The sequence below is a fragment of the Meleagris gallopavo genome, chromosome 1 (genome assembly GCF_905368555.1).
Source record: "Meleagris gallopavo chromosome 1, MGAL_WU_HG_1.1, whole genome shotgun sequence".
Taxonomy (NCBI): Eukaryota; Metazoa; Chordata; class Aves; order Galliformes; family Phasianidae; genus Meleagris; species Meleagris gallopavo.
The window spans coordinates 4,696,835-4,716,713 of record NC_139404.1 but is presented as its reverse complement, the minus strand read 5'-3'; the positions used below and the strand labels follow the sequence as shown (position 1 = coordinate 4,716,713).

The 19,879-nt window shown below is 39.8% G+C and overlaps 1 long non-coding RNA gene across 1 annotated transcript in view; it reads right to left on the bottom strand.

Moving 5' to 3' along the window:
• Positions 1 to 9,174, bottom strand: part of LOC146545187 (uncharacterized) — a 94,757-nt gene extending 85,583 nt beyond the window's left edge. The window contains exon 1 of the long non-coding RNA XR_014880862.1: positions 8,785 to 9,174. This is a non-coding gene — a long non-coding RNA (uncharacterized LOC146545187). The remainder of the gene's footprint in view (positions 1 to 8,784) is intronic.
• Positions 9,175 to 19,879: the final 10,705 nt, after the last annotated feature.

Here is a 19,879-nt window from a genome sequence, read left to right as displayed (position 1 = left end):
CCTGATGATTAGAAGCCTCCTACAGCTCATGCTAGTCAATAGCTGAAAAAGAAAACTCCACTGGATGGAGATTTCTAGAACCATAGGATCATAGAATCATTTGAGTTGGAAGGGACTTTTAAAGGCCATTGAGTCCAACTCCCTTGCAATGAACAGGGACAACTACGGCTATATCAAGTTATTCAGAGTCCTGTCCAGCCTGACTGTGAATGTCTCCAGTGATGAGGCATCCACCACCTCTCTAGGCAACCTGTTCCAGTGCTTCACTGCTCATACTGCAAAAAATTTTTTTCTTATATCCACTCTAAATGATTCAGTCTAGAACAATATTTTCCTATAAACACTAGTCCATATTTCTTTTTTCATAGATAGAACAGTATAAACACTTGTGGACCTTATCCAAAATTTAATATGTCAACAGAAGTTCTTGGTGGGTTTCGGACAAATTATAATATACTGTTTTCTCCTTCAAGGCTACCATTAGTGAAACTGAAGGCAGCTGGACATAGGTACACAGGACTAGGAATCCTAGTGAACTGAAGTATGTAGAAGCTTTTAACTACATGAAAATGATGCATTACCCAAACAAATATGCCTTGCTTCTCAGCACATGCCATCAACAAATCTTATTAGCTTGGGCAGAGTTCCAGCCTAACATGATTTCTGGCTTCCAGTTCAGAGCTGGCCTACATCCACCCAGTGTGGAGGGTAGGCAAAATGAGCTTTATCCATTTGTGTCCGTATGTGTCAGTGTGCCCTAAATGAAAAGCTTTGAGCTTAGCCATCCTAACTGTCACAGATCTTTGGAAACAGCAAAGATCTTTTTTTCTCCCTAAGAAAAATCAAAATTGCTTCCATGTGTAAGGGTGACTTGTGGTTTGTGATGAAGAGGTTCTGTCAAACTAATAGCCAACCAGTGATTAAAAGCTACTTTCCGTTCACTGTACTGAGATCAAGCATAAAGTAGCAGCTGGCATTTTTGGTTCTGTTACAAATTCAAGAATCCTTTTTTCATTATTATGAAATGCTACATTATAAACAAAAAAAAAAAAAAAAAAGAAAGAAATAATGTGCCTCTCATTCAGGAGCTAGATCTCTACACCTGCTGTCATTTTGGAGAAAGAAATGCTGAAAAGAGATAAAAAGAAAGAACTGTTTACTGAAGTTGCTGAGTGCTTCTAGAAGTGTTGTACTCCTTCTGTTCTGGTGGAATTTTTCAAGATCATTTTTAGTAGAACTCATCTTACTTCTTCCAGAAGTAGAAATGGGATATAGTTCTGGAAACAGGCATCTAAATGTATGTGATTGTAATTTAAACATTGAAATCTGCTACAGTTTTGGAAGTAGCAAGCTATCTAAGCCATTCATACATGGAGTTGAATCCATACATGTAGAGGTATTCAAGAAACAAAAAATTCCATAGGGCACTTGAAAAGGTACTAGACACCATTTAGGGGCAACTGAATTGAAACAGTAAATACAATCCTACTACAGTAAACGGAGAGCAGGAGTGTGATTCAGTTGCCAAAATATAGACATCTTGTGTCATCTGAGATGATCTAATATATCAAAGATTTCCACATGATAAGGAACCTCCATCTTCCCAGAGTATCCAGTGAAGGTGAGACAAGACCCTCTAGGATAGTTCAGATAGAAGTAAACACCAACTATTCTACATGTCTAGAGGTCTGCACCTGACCAAATCTGTGTACTGTAGAGTAATATGAAACAGATCACCAGGCTCCACAGTCTGTCTTTTACAACATCTCCATTGCCTCTTAAGAGAAACAGAGTACATGTTCCACAAGTGGACTTCCACAATTTCAGTCTTTAACTGAATCCTGCCATATACATCCCAAATACATTATTTACTGTGGCTACTATTAAAGACCTAAAGTGACACAAGGTGATTAATTCTCCTTATCTTGGACTTCTGCCTTAGGATTTGATGAATCAGACTCCAAAGATGCCTAGATCTCCCCAGTGAATAGAAAGAAAGCTTATGTAACTAGACATTTTATATAACTCTAATATAAATTATATATAACACTATATATATATAAAACACAATGCTTATATAACACTATACATATATATACATAAAAATAAAACACTTTGTCTGTTTTTTAGATGACTGAGAAGTCCTCCATATTCTCTCAACTTTCACTGGAATCAGCTTTTACTTAGTGCAGTTTACTAACATAGCCTTCTGCTTCCTCCACCTAGAGATGGGGTTCAGCTCCTCGTGGAGCTCATTCCAAATACAGAAAAATCTGATTTATCTAGGAATCAGAGGAGCATACATTTACATGCTCCTACTTTGGCATCTGCCCATCCCTTCAGGTGAGATTAAAAAAGCATGAGAGAACTCGGCTAGAAGTGACCTTTTCTCAGAAGACTTTCCCTCACTTAAGCAACTCATGGCTCAAAGACTTCATGAGGCAGAAACACATCTTTGCAATCCAAAGCCACAGATTTTTGAAAGAAAAAATGTTGCTTATTGATCTGTGTATTAGTATCCATAAAATTTCTAGCAGCAAGGAGTTCTGCTTCTCTGAGACATGGTAAAAGAGAAACTCCTTTCTTTTGCTTGTTTTGGCCTGGTCATCTGCCAATTTAATAAGGAACATTATTAAAGAAAATTTGAAAATATAGCCCAGTTGTTTCCTAGTTTAATACAGAATTGCTTTACTAACTTTAGCTAAGATGTGCTGAATAACTTGATCAATGTTGTCATTATTCATACTCAGAACAGAAGGAAGACCAGTTTCTTTTCTCATTGTTTCTGTTTGGACCCTCCCACAGGAAAAGATTCACTTCATTCACGTATAAAGAAATTCAGTGAAATAGATCAGTGACTCATACAAGATGCACCAAAGTTGTAATTATTTGCATTATGAGATCAAGTTCTATGGCTTTGTTCCAGCTCAGATTCATGTGTTTTTTCCTTCTTTCCATAAGATGCAATCAGAAATTTCATATAATGGAGTCCTATTGTGATGTCTGAAATGGGAAAAAGTTGATGGAGGAGTGTACAGAAATAAGACTCCTTTATACAACGAAGTTCACTCTGAGGCTTACTGAATTAATGTGACTTCTAATAATACTTTCACTTTACTATGTCTATACTCTTATTAAGGCTTTCTTTGTGCATATGTGCATAAAATCACTTCTCTCAGCTGTATCTTTATACAGAGACAGGAAGGATGGTTTTGTGGTTGAAAGAGTGATGCAGGACTAAAGAGATCAGAGTATAATTCCTATATACTTCCTTGGTGATTTTGGACAAGTCGTATAGGTCCCAATCCTGAAAACAGCATTTAACTCTGCTGGTTTAAGTTCTGTCTGTGAACAGGCCAGATTAGATGTAGAAAAGTGTAGGCAGCAAAGAGGCTTGGATCTCTCCATACTTTAGTTACCCTTCTGTGAAATAAGGATGTAAATTAATCCTCCTTTTGCTATCCTCTTGATTCAATTTCCAAGTACTTTCCAAAGGCCTACCTGTTTACTATGTGTTTATAGAATGAAAACGTCATCCCAGCTGGGCCTTGTAGGACCACATAAAGTCACTGGAGGTCCATGATACTACTATTGCTCCTCTGCCTTGCATGCTCTGCTTCTCATTCACATTTCTATGCCCTGTAAGTCATACAATCATAGAATCATTTAGTTTGGAAAAGGCCTCTATGATCATCTAGTCCAATCATCAACCCCTCCCCACCAAGACCACTTACCATGTCCCTCAATACCATATCTACCCTACTTTTGAAAACCTCTAGGAATGATGACTCCACCACCTCCCCGAGCAGCCTGTTCCAGTGCCTCACCACTCTTTCATTCTTTCTGAGAATAAATCTGTCCTAATCCTGCTTCCCAGTTTTTTGGTCAACTTTTCTCTCTACTGGAAAAAGAAATGATTCAAAATATGTGTACTGCAGGGCAGATATTCCCTAGCCATTTAACATGCTCACGTTTTTTATTTCAGTGTTCAGGGCTAAGCAGACAAAGTTATGTGCCTATTTGGTTTGTTGTGTTTTTGTTTTGTTTTCTTTTTAAATCACTATTTAAATGGCAGAAACAGTGTATGCCTCATGTTTAGTTTGGAAAGCACATTACATCAGTGGTTGTTTTTCCAGTTCTATGTTCTTCTGAATGTCCTTTTTGTCCTTTCCTTGTCTTCTCTTTTATAAGAAGGCTTAGAAAGAGGAAATGTTTGAGTTACACTATGGGCTGTTCAGTCTGGCTGGGAAGCAGAGCTATTGTCATTCAGCATGGTTTACTCACTTAGACTTCCTCTACGAATCGACAAATATTTGGCAGTGACTCCAGAGCTGGAGAGCTGGGTTAATTTTTAATAATCCTCCTTATATATGTCATCTGGATAATTATTACAGTCTGAGAAGATGAAAAAGAGCAGGAGCTAGCAGACTAAGCTCAGAAAGAAAGGTTCCTATCAAAGGGAGGCCTTGTTTTGGGCCACGTTTTGACTGTATACACGTGCTCAGAAAGCTCCTTGGTTCAGGGGAGAACCTTGGGTGTCCATTGTAGAAGTAATACCCACAGTTCCCACCGACAAGTCTGAGGGCAGGGCCAGTGAGCTCCACTTACTGTCAACAAATGGTTCGTCTCACACTCTGCAGCTCTTCTACATTATGTTAGAATAGAGATGTGCAGCTGTCCTTGGATTAAAAAGCAAAAAGCCATTTCCCTCTCTCTGCTCCATCTTGTTGATATTTCAACTGTTTTGCCACTCTGATTGTCTCTTCCACTGAGAGATTCCTATATATGGTGCTAAATGTGTTGCTAGTAGCAACAAGACTAGGGGTTAAAGCCTACTCCCACTGGCATCAAAGGCAAAACTACTGAGAGATATCTCATTCACTTATTTTCTGCATAACTTCTGCTTTTCTGCTTCATTTTCTGCATTACAAACCAAAGTTTGTTTACAAGAGAAGAAGTAATGGAATAAAAAGTCTAACAATTTCAGTGGACCTAGTTTTCATAGAATCATAGAATCATTAAGGTTGGAAAACACCTCCAAGATCATCTACTCCAACTGTCCACAACAAAACTGATGGTCTGTCCACACATGCCTATTCAAGTCCAAGTAAAACCCTTTTATAAGTAATATTTGCACAGTGACACGATATGAGAAGCAGACTGTAATCACTGGCACAGTGAAATTATTACAAAATGAATTCAGGATTCATTTGAGACACACTCCCCTCAGGCCATCACCTGGTTTGCTGTCCTTTCACTCTCCCTGACAGACTCAGAGCTCCCACAATGCCAATAAAATTTTCACAATGAATCACAGAATCATTAAGGTTGGAAAAGACTGTTAAGATCATTTAGTCCCATCACCACCCATCCACCCATCACCACCATGACCACTGCACAGTACTGTTACAAATTCTAATGGTAAGTCTAACTTCCTGGCTTTTTGTCTACATATTATGCAGTAATCACAACAAAATGAACTCACCTCAGAAGAAGCTCACATTAGATTTTTAATCACACTGAGTGGCTCTGTTACTCACACTGCCATATTTACTGCCACATTTCCCACCGTATAGCATTTCTCAGTAAAGTAGATCAAGACATTAACTCTGACTGAAACATCAAGAAAAAAAAATATACAGACAAAATGCTTGTATCTGAATTGCAGTATAAATTAAGCCTCGGGAATAATAGATTCGACAAGTATTTGCAAGGTTTCCTTTACTTCTATAGTGCAAAGTTACACCAAAATAAAAACATTATTGAGTAAAAATAAGACACTTTGCAGCTCCCTACCCTCCAGTAACCAAGGATCTCAAATCTCTTTATAAACATGAGTTTATAAAGCATGAATTAATTTAGGCTGCTAACAGCCCTGAAAAGCAGGTACTATTAATCCTTCTTAATTTATAGGTAAATTGAGGCATGGAGTGATGAAATGAGTTAGTCACTAAGTGAATCAGTAACTGATCCTAAAATAAATAATTCTAAGTAGCTCAGTGCTCTAAAATAAACTGGAATAGAGAAGGTACAGGTTGACTGGTGTGGAAAAGACATGACAGAGGAGAGTAGGGATTTACAGTAGATGATAATGTATGAAGGCAGTGCCTGTTAAAAGAACCTAAATAATCAATGCATCATTGGAAAGGAAAAAATATATGCTTCAAGGCATTTATTTAGCCCTATGTCAGAAAAAAAATTTTCCAAGTCTAAGGTATCTGGAAAGATGACGAAGCTAATTCAGAATTCACCTGCTATGCCATCTTGAATAGGTTTCTTCTGCCTTTTCAGTATAAAGAACTCTGTTGCAGTTGGCCCCCACATATTCTCTTCTGTGCTCTATCTCTAATTACGAGGCCACCCAAATGTGGCTTGTGAGCTGAATTTTAACAGTAAAGCAGAAGGGAAAAAAAAGTATCCTGAAATAAGATAAGAATCAAGACAAAATGGATGAAAGAAGCTAAATGTGTTACCATCTTTTTTAGGCTGCCTTCAAGTCTAACCTGTATACGCTTTCATATCAGTTAAGCTAACTTCAAGGACACTGCTATTAAGGAGAAACAGTTCTGGGGGAATTCATTCAGGTTTTACTTTGCTGATGCATGAGTCTATTCTCCATTTGTTTCTCTGATGGGGTAGAACTAGGGCAACCAGACTTCCCAGCTGCAAGACTGCATTCTCCACTCATTGGAAATGTTCTGTTTTCCTATTTCAAAAACTAATTTTGGCCTCTCTGGGAGAAAGGACAGGGGAGGAGATTACCTCCAGATGATCAGGGATAGATTCATGCATGTAGCCTGTCTCGAGGGGGAGACATTAACTCTGGAACTGATTAACAAATGAAATTTATGGGCTCTGGAGGAAATTACATCCACTTCAGCAAGACCACATAACTGATGACCATGACAGGGGTACCTGACTAGTGTTTATCTGGCCTTAGTGCAAGATCTCTTATAGGAGAGGTATTTCCCCCATCAAGACTACTGCTTGCACCCATCTTTCAAGTATACTGAAAGATGGCATATGAATAGCCCCAGTGCATCATGTTCCCTCCTTATCTCTGAAAAAACCAGCCTCTCCCTCTGATCCATCCTAGCCCCCCCACCCTTCAGACCAGCTCCTTCATGAGCTGAAACATCAGCCATGTCTCCACACTGGCTTTATTCTCAGGTTAACTACTGTAATGAAGAATAAGAGGTATTTTTCGCATAGGCAGAAGCAGAGACCCAAAATTCTCTGCCTGGGCTCTGAGCTTCAATTCAGTTCAGACTACCAGTTTTGTTAGCTTGGTCACAATATGGCGTTAGCTGCAAGACACTGCCTCAGGGTCAGAAGTTGCCCTACATGTTGGGGCAGGGCAGGCTGAGCTCTACTTTGGAGCAGGGAAGGTCAGAAGCCACCTTTGGTCTTGATGACCCAGCTTGGAGCTAAACAAAAGAAATCACGCAAAGGGGTGAGAAGAAAAACCTGAAGAAAGGAAGGGAAGGTTTGAGCAACACAGTTTTGATCAAGGTTTTCCCTGCCCACTTTAGGAGAGGAATGCAGATGACAAGGACCCTCCCTCCTCGACTGACTGGCTGCTGTGTACAGGATGTTTTGTTCTTTTCCTTTCCTGTTTTCTCTTCTTTGTGGGCCAGTATTTTTGTTTTGTTTCTTTTCTCCTTTTCTCATTCCAAACCACAGCTCAGGCCAACATAAATTATTTTCTTCTTTTTTTTTTTCTTTTTCTTTTCAACTCTGTTTCTAGGACATACTCTCTAGGAAAAAGAAAGAAATTTTTCTTTTCATTTCTATGTCTTCTCCAGCCACCATCAGAGTGTGATGTTGAGTTTGAACCTGAATGTGATCCCACAGTGGAGCTATGGCATAGAAGATACTTCGCAGCAGGCAGTGTGCTTTGTAGCTGGTACAAAACTACTTATGATGGGATGTAAAAGCAAGCGTGAGCACACCAGCTCCAATGTTACATCCTCCTTGGCCACCTTGCTGGCTGCAGATTTGGCACAAAATGTCTACTCTCTAGAAAGAAGACAGTTCAAAGATGATGGTGGCATCCTCCTCTACCTATGCCTCTTTCATCCCAGATTCCATAGGCCCCCAGTAAGACACAAAGCAGGCCCAAACCATCGACTTTCTTAGACCCTGAGGCATCTTGTTAGGCCCACAATCATCCTGCTCTAATTTAGCCACTTCTATAAGTGCCCACATCTGTCCTTAGATCAGATACTTTGTATTTCATTGGACAGATTAGGCCTTGGGTTTGTAGCTCAGATGATGAGCAAGAAGCAAGCAAGGTCTGAAAAAGGATTTTGACACAGCCTGGTAATAGAGCTGACACATATTGAGATTCCTCCCCCTGAGAGCAGGGAACTGTTGAAAACCCATAAAACACAGCAAAAACAGCATGCAGGTTCTCAGAAATCCCTACTCAGTTCACCTAGGGTCCACAGGGCAGTATGAGGGAGACAAATGGAACAACCAGCATCTTGGATGTTCTTGTGTTTTCTGACCCTCAGCAGAGTAGAGCCTGCAGAAGTTACCTCTGTGTCTCCATCTTGCATAGGTGGTTTCTTGTGACCATTTCAGGCACTGAGAAACACAAGAAGCAGTCTCTCAGGCTGTACCCCCCAAAAAAGGAACTGTGCTTTTTGGTAGCAGCTGCCTCTCCCCTGAGAAAATGCTGGAAGTCCTCTCTTTTTCTCAGCTTCAAGCAGTTCAGATCTGAAACACAGCCACTCCCTCTCCTCCCCCAAGGGCAACCAGAGGAAAAAAAAGATACCTTACCTCATCCCTTCCATCTCCTTTCTCCCTATCTCATGCAGTAATATTGTACATCCTGTTCTCATCACTGAAGTTCATATTAATGAATGAAACAATCTCCTAGAACAATGGACATCCATGATATATTGACCACCTGGTGTGTTTTTGCTAGCTTCACAGCCAGTATCTTTTTTCCATCCTGTAAAAGAATTAGTCAATCCACAACTGTGGGTCTGGCTTTTCACATAGCCACAGAAAGAGGCAGCTCTTCACCAGCGAATGTTTACAGCCTGCTTTGCCCCGAATGCTGTCACAAATGCTGCCAGATGAACCCAGTTCTCTGCTCCTACGCATTCCTTTCACCATCAAAGCGTACCTCTGCATTTAGGTGCATGAGTAGCAAACCATGCGTAGGGATAGATCATATGCAGTGTGCCAGAGCGTCAACGCAAATGTTAGCATCAGTGCTTCAAGCGTAACCGTACACACAAAAGCCCAGTCAATGTGCAAAGATCAGCAGTACTTTTCAAGCCTGTTTTGAAGATGCTTTTGAGTTTTCCCATAGCTGCTACCTATCCTCATGACCACAGTCTATTGGCTCCAGTAGCTTTTTAGCGACTCAGCTTTGCCACAGCTTCCTGCTTTTGAGCATACCCTCAGCATTCGGCTGGAGCTTTGCCAGCCCCAGCTTTCACTCAGGCCTGGTTCAATCTAGTACAAGGTGGGGGATGGTGGTGGTGGCTTTTTGTATTGGAAAAAAAGAAAAAAAAGCTCAAAATGCTGCACCTGAAGAGCTGTTGTTTCCGATTAATCCTTCTTGCTCCTCTTTGCAGACCGACATGTAAGTGAACCTCTAGAAGATGTACTTCTAGAGACTGTCAGTTTGTTTCAGTAATTGCTACCTCCTCAACTCCCTCAATACACTAGCCATGTCCTTGCTGATTTATACCAAAGTTGAACTTAGAATCACAGAATGGCTTGGGTTGGAACTCAAAGATCTTCTAGTTCCAACTCCCCTGCTGTGGGCAGGTTTGCTGACCACTAGATCAAGCACTAGGTCCCAAACTTAGGAAGAGATGGGGAGATTCTGAAGGAATACCCATGATTGTTTTTAAAACATTTCGCTAATTGGCAGTGCTAATCAACCAAGTATCTCTAGTGAAGATGGGCCTTTAAACTAGGTCTGTAGTTAGGGCTTGCTTTCACTGCTAAAAAAGCTGGCTCTGAGTTTTTTTTCTTAATCTTAGAAAGACTGACATGCCTAAGTTGTTCTGAGGTAAAATTATAATGAAGAAAAAACATTTTATTTTGACTGGGCTGAATTTGCTGAGATCAGTTCTTAATCCCTGATATCCACCTCACTCCACCCTGCTGTGACCTCCTTGATTTTGCCTTTGGGCAGAACTGAAGGATCTCTCCTCCACCTACTTCTGCCCTGATTAGTGAACTGGAGTGGTTTGGCTGTGCTTTAATGTGTTTTACATTACACAAGTCTAAAGTCCTAATGAAACCGAGCTGAGCTATACCTTAGGCAGAGAACCAACTGTTAGGTAGTGCTTAACCTAAAACTTCATAATTATGCTAAAATAACAAATACAGAAATTAGCCTAAAAACGCCAGGACTAGGCATGTCTTCACAGCATCTCCCTCAAAGGCAGTATGGTCCAGTAGAAGGAACAAGAAAAGCAGATTTTCCAGCACTGGCCTGACTTATGACCCTGGGCAACAATTTCCCCATTATCTTCCCTTGTGGTTGCCTTTTTCCCTACAGTTGAAAGCTTTCTGAGACAAGGACAATGTCTCATCCCAAGGCAAGACCTTTAGCAGGGCCTCTTGTGCCATCATAATGGAACAGATTACCCAAGAAGACTCATTCTTGAAGTACAGTGCAAATCAGTGTCCTCATGCATCACACCCACAGTAGTGCTTTGATATGCCTTAGCAACTAAACTCATTTGCCCTTGCTGTCCTGCACATGAGTGCAAAACCCAAGAGTATCATGGGTACTTTTGATCTGGGTATGTGGGTGAAGTGGGAATGAGGAACATGTTCCGCCTTCATAATTTTGCTAAGGTTTGAGTTTTGATTGGACTTATCTCCAATGTAGGACCTTCTAAAGAAAGCTCCGAGTTTCTGTTGGGTTGTTTGTTTGTTCATTTTTTCCTGTAGGAGCACGTTTTCTTATTTTGCCACAGAAAAAGCAACACAATAAGGACAGAGGAAAAAGAAATAGTATATAAATAAATATTTTGTCAAAAAGTTGATGCTTTGTTAGCAATTGCTTGAAAGGAATACATCTTGACAGCCTTTGTCACTCCTCTATGATCTCTCCCCATCAGTATCTAAGTTATTTATTGACTGGGAAGAAAATATGCAAATTCCAGTGAATTCTAAGAAATGGTTATCAAAGAAAATGTAAGAATTTGTTGGTAGTGAATTTATTAATGTTTGCACTAGGAGGCCTGGTCGAAATTAGTTATCTAACAATTGCAATATTGATCACATAGTTACACCTAGGGATTATAGTACCTTTAGTTTGATATGTCATTTTTCATACAAGAAGACTATGGCTTTCAAACACATCTTTCTGAAAAATTAGATAGAGTGATATCAAAAGCTTTCAAGGTTGATTGTCCTTAGGAGATATGTTGTGTTCTAGTCAAGGAATAGTCAATGTGCCATATGAACAGTTAGTTTAATTAGGACATTTTTAATACTTAATGAATGAAACAAAGAAATTTTGGAATGAAACAGGAATTCAGAATAATGTTTTGCCAGCAATTTCATATGAGTCACAAACAGGTAAAACTCACTGCTTGTTATTATCCTAGTACTAACTGTTTAAGTAACTCATCTGTTGGCTCACTGCAGCCTCTAAAATGCAGTTTTATAAAAATTGAATTCAGGTCAACTGAAAATGAAAATATTCTCATTTTTTGGTGAGTCAACAGAGTTCAAAGATTAGTAACAAAAACTTAATTCAACCATAATACAGATGAATTTTTTCCTCAAATGTTCAGATATCGAATTTTAAGATCTCACTGATTCAAATTTCAAATCAAAACTCTTTTAGATATCAATGCCAATATATTATACACCACCAAAAAAAAAAAAAAAAGAATGGTGCACCTGTTAATTCAACTTTTTTTTTTTATAAATCCATGTGTTGATACCATCTCACATATTTTATCTTCTTTCTTTACATTTTATAAAATTTAAAATAATGGAAAAAAAAAAGAAGTTCTTAGCTTTAGGTTGTTTGTTTTACCATCATTGTCCCAAACTCCAGGCGTAAAGCAGGATCTTAATGTTTTGCATTTAGCCCTGTCATTTTCTGAGCGCCACATCCATATTCACTTCATACACACACACATACAAAAAAAGAAAATAGATAGCTCCAAAGTCCTTGTGGAACAAGTGGTGTGATCCGCACGATTGCACTGTGTCATAAAGTGAAGAGCTGAGCAAGAGGAAATATTCTCTACCAGTGCAGGAGCCAGAGTGGTGGCTAGTGCTGGGGACTCAGACCAAGCTTTGTGGTGGGAGGAGGTGGGTGGTGAGATGCTTGCTCACCTCAACCTCTGAATTGCTGAACATCTCATCTTCAAAGAGGAAAATATTTGAATTAGTCTTCTCAGGAGAGAAATGAGTGAGCACTGCAATAATGGATACACTCTACACCTATAGGACCACATAAATAAGAGAACATTAATTTGATTCCATTTTAGGAGAATTCTTCGAAGAACAACATGAGAGCAAAAGTGCATATACTCTATTACCGGCATAAAAAATCATCAGTGGGTTTAAACCATAACCTCAGATCTCAAGCCTGATACCAGGACACTTGTTCTCTACGTCTCTCTTTCTGATAGATGGAATTATAAAGAACTGGAAATGCCCACACACCCCGAAGCGCACAGATCACAACATCTTCACCCAAGGCTGGGAATCCAGGTGGAGAAGCACAGTGCGGTCATCGTGCTCAGCCCAACTGCTGTTTCTATTTTTCACTCTGAGCTCAGAAGGGCACATTTCCAGGCACCGAAGTAGCATCAGCTTGTTCCACTCCTCTCATGCAGCGGTTGACTTCTTCACCTGCTAAAGAGGGTCGCAAAGGAAACAGCTAACTCATCACTTTTGCTTGTCAGTTAATACTACAAAGAGACCCTGAAAGGTTTTATCCGCTCTCGTCAAACTTCAGTTGGGAACAGCAGGTAGAAGCTGCACTTCGGTTTCTCTATTTCACCACGAGGTGCTATAAATAGAAGGCTGTGTGCGGCTTTCTGGCTCTCTGAATACATGCCTCACACCTTCTCCATTTTTTTTTAACACCCACGTAAACATTTGCATGTCACTAGACCCACAGAGACACACATTTTCCACAACATGTATATCAAGAAGAAGAAAAAAAAAATAGTTCTCTGTGTGTGCAGGCTGTGTGTGTATGGGTGTGTGTATGCGCACACGTGTGTTTGCACACAGCAAAGTTGATGTTCATAAAAATGCAGCTACTGCAGCTTGCATATTTTAGCCTTTGGGATGCTTATAAACTCAATTTGTTGTTCTGGATTTCACATGCATGTATAAATGTTTTTTTCTGTCACTAGGCTGTGACTTGGCATTATTAGTATTGGTGCTGTGTGTGTGGCAATGATGTCCTTTTGCTCTTTCTGCAGTGCAATTTCTAAAGTGCATTAAGACTGGCCCAGTGCTGAGCTGCTTTACTGACTGCACTGGGATTCCACCAAAGGAGAAGGGGAAGCTTAGCAGGAGCTGCAATCATCTCTGGGCCAGCACTGGGGAAATCAAGCCAAGAAAATCTGGAACTGCAAAGGCAGTTGTAGACAGCAGCACTATGTGTGAAACAGTTGCATATTGCACCATATAGTTTGGGATCAGTGATGTGAAAGAGTAGACCCCGGGGCATGATGCTTGTTTCCAAAAGCATAGTTAGCTGCTGACCCGGAGGAGCTGCCTCCTGCAAAGTGCTGAGTGCTGACAACACCGAGAGCCTTCGAGCATCTGAAGGGCTGGTTGGTTCCCTGCCCCGAGTCAGGGCTGCTTCCTGTTGAACAGTTCAAAGAATTAAAGCACAGTGCAGCTGCTCCACTTTCCGCTTACTGTACCCGAACATTGCTGATTGCTCTGCCCTATATCAGCCTTATCAGCCTGCAGAACATGCCCTCTTTGGCACTATTTAAGGCTTAGAATTAGGGTGTTTTTTTTTTCATTCGTTTTTCCTTTTCTTTTTTCACAGTTGCAAAAGACAGGAGTGAAAAAAATCAAGAGGCTTGGTTCATTTTTCCCCCACTTTTCTTATTTTTCAAATTCTAAAGCTCCAAAAAAACCCTTCATCATTGGCTTGAAAGTGTTGGGTTATGAAAATAAAGCGGAGGTTTTCTGTTTAATTTTTTTATTGACAGTTGAAAACTCAGTGATGCTTTTCTAGACATTCTGAAGTTGAAAAGGTACAGACAGTCCATTTAGACTTGTTTTTCCACTTTCCTCACTGATCCAACATTCCATAAAGTGTTTTATGGCTGCACATGTATTCATATGACAGTAACTTGTCATGCAATACTGCTGTCATAGACTGGTTTTTGAAAGCTGAATAGATGCAAACAAGCTTGCAAGAATTGCTTCCTTTATTGACTCATGCCCAGGCATTGTGGCTTAGCCATACATCTTCTTAAAGGAAATGCGTACATTCATTAACTATAACTAAAACTTTTGCAAAAGATTGTCCCAAATAACAGAGTTAAATTCCCTCTGAAAGAGAGCAAAAACATAATTGGTTCAGCTGATTTGTTGTAAAATCATTGTAAGTCAGCAAAAAGAGAAAAAAAAAAAGTGTTGTGATTGCCTTTCACATTAAAAAGAAAGTGAATATATTTTGCATGCCAGCCACGTGGCCAGACAAACTAAAAGTTTGCTGAGGCCTGCTTGGCAGAACTTCTTCCATGATAGACAGCAAATGGAGATAGCCAGCGTGGTTCTCACTCATGGTGAAACTGCTGGTGGGTCACTCGATGGCAGAGGAATCTGTAGCAGCCAAACTTTCTGCAAGTGATGAGGCGACATTAGCAGCCACAGAAACGTTGGTAGAAACTACATGAAAAGTTTCTATGTTCAGCATGAAAAATGGGTTTTGGAAGTCAATTTCCCATGGCACTAAATTGATTGCAGGAGAAGGACACGGAATCACACAAGCTGAGGCTCTGGTCTATCATTCAATTAAGGAACTGAGTGTATGAAATGTCTTGCTTTGTTGCTTTAACTAGACTGCAAATGTGTTTACAAGATAAAATAAAAGGAACTGTTGTCTATTTTGTTTAAAATGTCCATCTTTTTGACCTTCCCAGGTCTATCAGTACCAACTGCTGCAATGTTGCGAAATAGCTCTGGAATGCAAAATGAACTTAAATACAGAAACAGAAAAAAATCCAAGTGAGTACTTTCAGTTTCTGAAAATGGAATTCAGTCTTTTCTAATAAGTATAACTTACCTCTCTGGTATTGCCTCTAAATCCCTCCTGCGAGAATAACAGAAGGTGTAGGAAAGCACCTATATATAACCTCCATTCTGCTTTGTGTATCCTGTAGAGAAGGTCCCTCATTACTGATAGTGTTCAACCATACTGTGCAAGAATTTATTCATTTGGAAATTTGCAACATTATTCTGAGGATTTTTTTTAATTCTGTCTCCTTTCTAACCTCCTGAAATAAGTCAGATCATCAGAGACCATAAAGGGAGTGTGTCCAGAGAAAGGCAACACAGCTGTGAAGGTTCTGGAGCACAAATCTTATGGGGAGCAGCTGACAGAACTGTGATTGTTCAGTTTGGAGAAGAGGAGGCTCAAGGGAGACTTTATTGATCTCTGCAGCTACCTGAAAGGAGGCTGTGGTGAGCTGGGAGGTGGCCTCTTCTCCCAGTTAACTAGTGATAGGGTAAGAGATGATGGCCTTAAGCTGCACCAAGGGAGATCAGGTTGGATTTTAGAAAAACGTTCTTCTAAGGAAGAGTGGTGATGCACTGGAACAGGCTGCCCAGGGATATGGCAGAGTCACTGTCCCAGGAGGTGTTCAAAAAACATGTAGATATGGCACTGAGGGATGTATGTGGTTTAGTAGGCATGGTTTGTTGTTGGCTGGACTAGATGATCTTAGTGGCCATACCGACCTTAATGATTTTATGGTTATAAGGACAGGTGGCAGTTATACTCCAATACAGATGCCCTGATCCTCAGCCTCTAGTCTTAGCATGAACAACACCAATGGTAATAAAAGTGCAATGCTGCCCATGTAGAACAATGCAGCATAAACTTCAGCAGAGAACATGGAACCGTAAGGAGAAAACATCACTTTGGGCAGTATTAGAGACCTAACAGTGTGCATGAGTTTGAAGTACTCCTCCCAAAAAAGGAATAAGACAATGAGGATCTTACAATGGTCAAAGGAGCAAGTGAAGAAGAGTTTTGAACAGGTGTTTCAGTATGCAGCAATGGATCCAGAGTTACGATGGAAACCAGGCAAGATATCTTCCTGAGGGTCAAACTGAGTAGTGATAAGTAGTGGTTTCTGTATTCCTTCCTCTAGCTTAACATACATAAAAATTCAGAATCAAAAATGGGATTATATCTTCAACTGTTTAGGTTTTAGGCATCTAGTCTAAAACAACAGTCTACACTCTACTCCCAAAGGGTCGTGGCAAAGCTCCAGGCACATCTAGAAGCCAGTGGAGGGCAATTATTTTAGAACAGGTTAAAATTGCTTTGAAATTGGTGTCTCTTTATAAAAGTGAGAGGTGCACTCATACTGCATGAATTCCCTAAATTTTAGATTGCCTGAGTATCGGGATATGCAATGGGACTCCTTGGTTGTACATCCTAAAATAACTGGGATGTAAAAGAAGTCCTCATTTCCAATAAAAACAATAAAACTTTTCAAATGATGTCAACAGATGCTAAGGAATGCACTTATCATTAAGAAGATTCCTTCTGAATCACAATTAAAAACTAATACAAAATAAAATTTCTTTTTCTGCTTTCCCACTTTTGGCTTGCAAACTTTTTCATTTTCTCTTTAAATATGGGGCCAACAAATAAGAATTCAAAATCCAAGAAAAAAAAAGTGACTGATTTAGGTTTTTTGGCATAGTGTCAGTTTCCTGTTATCATTACCTATATTTATCAGCTAAAATTTATATCCTGATTCTCCTTTTGAAACTGAAAAATGTTCAGCAGTCCTGTCACTCATCCTTATATACTTTGAATTCCCAAACAACTAAATGCAGGGAAGATAAGTGTGGGATGTCACTTCACTTTACCCATCTGAATTATGCATTTCATCTACATTATCCATCCAACCATCACCTGGGAGATAGGTACCTTCAAAATATGCCTCATCTTAATTTTCTTAACTAGCCAGATTGTCAGAATTGCCCAGCCTGAGCCATGAGTTGCCCAACTTCTGTCTAGGATGTTTCCAGTCCTGAAAATAGACAGAACAAAGAGAGAATTCCCTGAATGATGATAATCTTCCAACTGTACAAACCATGGCAGCTGCATCAGACCCCTCATAAAATGTAGTCACAATGCTTTCTTTGTCAAAGTCAGCAAAAAAACAGTTAAACAGAACTCTGTAAATTGAGAGCTAAACTTTTCTTTGGGGCCCATAAGACTCCTCAGCCACCACCCCTACTCAGCAGGTATTTGCAATGCTTAGGCTTTCAGGATGAGGCCTTTGGGAGCTTGGCTTTAGAGATGGAACGAGGAAGGCCAGCAGAATATTTATGTCATATGTCTTTTTTGGGATATGATGTGGAGTCATGCAGTCATCTCGTGCTCTTCCAGACTTGGCTGATGCTGAATAAAAACTGGATTTGTTTCCAACCCTTTGAAATGCAAGACACTGAAGGGGGATATGTGTTTAAGGACTCTGGATTCTCCAGAACAGGTATCTTTCCTGATTTGGATTTATCCAAAAACTCATTAGGAGATCCTTGAGGACACTATGAAGGCCAAGAGACCCTAAAGTTCGCTTTGTGGCACGTAAGCAAGGTTATATTCCATGATGTCTCCAAAGTATACCAAACCCAGACCAATGCAGGTAGTCAGAATATTTGGCCTTTTGAAGCCCTTTGGAGCACTGTAAAAGAACAAGGTAGATAATCCTTTACAGAACAAGTTTCATTAATAAATATCTTTAATGTCCATAGTTTCCAAACTTCACTTTCCAAAGTCCACCACACTTAGCAAGAATGTGCTGAGGGAAATGTAAACTCTGTTCTTCCTATAAGCCTGAACTGTAACAACAATGATTTTCTGGGACTGTATGGTCTGGGTCCCATCAAGCTACAAGGTGTAGGTTGGATTAGGTGATTTCCAGAGCTTTCCAAGTCATTAAAGCAGATTCTCTCTTAATTTAACACAAAACCATCTGCTTTGGTTACATTTTTCATGGTGTGATGTTTAGAGTGTTCATACTTACCACTCTCCTGTTGCATGCTATCCTGTGCAAAAAAAAGGAAAGAGAGGAATGTATACATAACTTCAGAACAGAGTTTAATAGGAGAGTGTAACGCAATGCAAAACTTAAGCATCCATTAGTACATTACCTTTTCACCATATCAGTGCAATACATTTAATTCCCTTTCCCAAATCTCATTTAAAACAAACCATTTATTTTTTCAACTTCTCCCACAAGTGTTTTAATGCAGGATTTGGACGCCTTTCAGAAGAGTCCTGTGATGTAATGCATTTGAGAGACATAACAATATATGTGTAGTTTGGAGAAACTTTTGCAACATGAATAAAATAACTACTCATTTCAAAAGGCAAAATCTGACTTGTGGTCAAAGGTTTTAAAGAGGGTGGGGAGAATAGAAAATGCTTTCGTAATTAATGTTGTTAGACTATCATGTACAACCATTTGTGTCTATATACATAGCATAGTGCTAGGTCAGGTAGTAAAAAGGAGCAGAGCTCCATGCATTTGTTTTCCTCCTTAGAAAGGTCAAGAGTCACATATTGGCAAAGAAGCAGTGCTTCCAGAATTCAAGCTAAAATCGTAGAATCATAGAAAATCCTGAGCTGGAAGGAATTCTCAAGGATCACTGAGTCTAGCTCCTGGCTGAAGGAGCCGTTAGACCACCCAAAAATCAAACCATATTTCAAAGAGTATTGTCCAAACGCATTTTGAATTCCAACAGGCTTGGTGCCGTGACCATTGCACTGGAGAGCCTGTTCCAGTAATAATAACAATAATAATCTATTCCATACATTTCCACACTGCACTGTGTAGCTCTAGCGAAAAATACTAATGATTTCAACAAGTAAGATTCATCAGAACTAAAATGACAACTGATCCAGTGCGACTCCCTCATCTTAAATAAGATATTTTTAGAAGTCTAAAATGCTCGCCCATGAACACCGGGCCCAGCTGCCCATCATCTAGAGTCCTTGAAACCTAAAGGTTCAGATTACTCAACAGCTTTTATTCCAGTCCCATCCAACTACAAATTGCAGCCATCAAGTATCACAGCCCTTCATGAGAGGACTTCTCAACTACTACTGAGCAGCACGCTGTCTCAGAGCCAACAGCGACTATACTCACACAAAGAAAGGACCTTTCTCTGGCTATAGCACTGCTTTGAACTTCAGGAGAACTAAATGGAAGCCTGAGACACTGATGTCTCAATTGAGATACCTCACCTGTAAAATTCCCCATTTCTCATGCTGTGGTATCAGGATTTCTATTGTGCTTAGTGCAGATGGGTTCATGGGAATTTGCATAAATGCAACCCACAGCCAAACTAGTTCTGCACTGACAGAACATTCAAATGAGCTTTTAGATTTTCACCTTGTTTTCCTAACTCAAGAAAGTCTAGATTTCATCTTTCTGAACTAGTCAATCATTGGTCATCCTTCTGCATTTGTTTAAAAGCTGAATATGCATACTAGTCACTGATCAATATTTACCACCTGAGTGTGTTCAGTGTCACAGGATATGCATCTGTGACACCCTGGCTAAATCCTTTAAGTATCATAGTTAATGACAAATGCAAAAATGCTTGAAAAGTGGGCCCACTTTTCAAGAATGTCTAGGTCCCTCTGCATGGC